Source organism: Arachis duranensis, chromosome 2, assembly GCF_000817695.3.
Source record: "Arachis duranensis cultivar V14167 chromosome 2, aradu.V14167.gnm2.J7QH, whole genome shotgun sequence".
In the NCBI taxonomy this organism is placed as follows: domain Eukaryota; kingdom Viridiplantae; phylum Streptophyta; class Magnoliopsida; order Fabales; family Fabaceae; genus Arachis; species Arachis duranensis.
Genome location: NC_029773.3, coordinates 45646055 through 45647537, shown reverse-complemented (window position 1 = coordinate 45647537; position 1483 = coordinate 45646055).

Here is a 1483-nt window from a genome sequence, read left to right as displayed (position 1 = left end):
GGTGCACGAAATTATAATCCCAATATCAAAATCAAGATTTCTTATGACTTCATACCACTAACCAGCAAGTGCACTAGGTCGTCCAAGTAATACCTTACGTGATTAAGGGTCGATCCCACAGAGTTTATTGGTTTGAAGCAAGCTATGTTTATTTTATTATTCTTAGTCAGGATATCAATTATAATTATCAGTTTGAATTATTAGAAAAAATAAAAGAGCGTGAAATAATTACTTGTTGTGCAGTAATGGAGAATATGTTGGGATTTTGGAGATGCTTTGTCTTCTGAATTCCTATAATGTAATATTCAACTCAATGCAAAAGTGCAAAGTTCCTTCCATAGCAAGCTCTATGTAGGGTGTCACCATTGTCAATGACTACTTCCCATCCTCTCAGTGAAAATGGTCCAAATGCTCTGTCACAGCATGGCTAATCAGCTGTTGGTTCTCGATCATGTCAGAATAGAATCCATTGATTCTTTTGCGTTTGTCATCACGCCCAACACTCGCGAGTTTGAAGCTCATCACAGTCATCCAATCCAGAATCCTACTCGGAATACCACAGACAAGGTTTAGACTTTCCAGATTCTCATGAATGCCGCCATCAATTCTAGCTTATACCACGAAGATTCTGGTTAAGGAATCTAAGAGATACTCATTCAATCTAATGTAGAACGGAGGTGGTTGTCAGACACACGTTCATAGATTGAGGAAGGTGATGAGTGTCCCGGATCATCACCTTCTCCATAGTTAAGTGATGACAAGTCATCATATACCTATTTTTCTATGCTTTTTCATACAAGAAATTGATGATTAGTGCTTAAATATTGCATTCTTTTGTACTTAAATGATATATTTTCTTGATATTTTAATTTTATAAATCTTGTAGAAAATAAGAAGAAAAAGAAGCAAAGAAGCACAGAAAAAGGAGAAAAAAAGAGCTTTGGGGTATACTTTGAAGTTGGGGTACACTTTGGAGCCTTAGGCCATGCTTTTAAAAGCGTGGCCCATGACCAAAAGAAAGAAAGAAGCAGCCAGCACGCACACTGCCCTGCTCTTGCCAAGGGCAGGGCAGAATCGTGATGCAAAGTGAGGTTGGAAGCAAGAATTTTCGCTAAGTTAAAATCTGGCCGCACACAGCATGACCATGCCTACTTCAAAGGGCTATAACTTGAGCTACAGACGTCCAATTGATGTGCTTCCAGTTGCGTTGGAAAGCTGACATTCAGAGCTTTCCAACGATATATAGCAATCCATATTTGGCGTACAATTGAGATAGGAACGGAAGGCATCTTTAAGGGCCAAAAATAAGCAAAAATAAACCAAGGAAAAGAAGTAGCGTGTGCATCCACCAAGTCTCGAACACGGAGCTTCATTTTTGGAAACACTGCCCTGCCCTCCGCGAGGGCAGGGCAGCATTTGGGTTGGTGCACAAATCTGGCGCACCACACACAAATCTGGCGCACCAATTCTCTCCTGGCAGCAC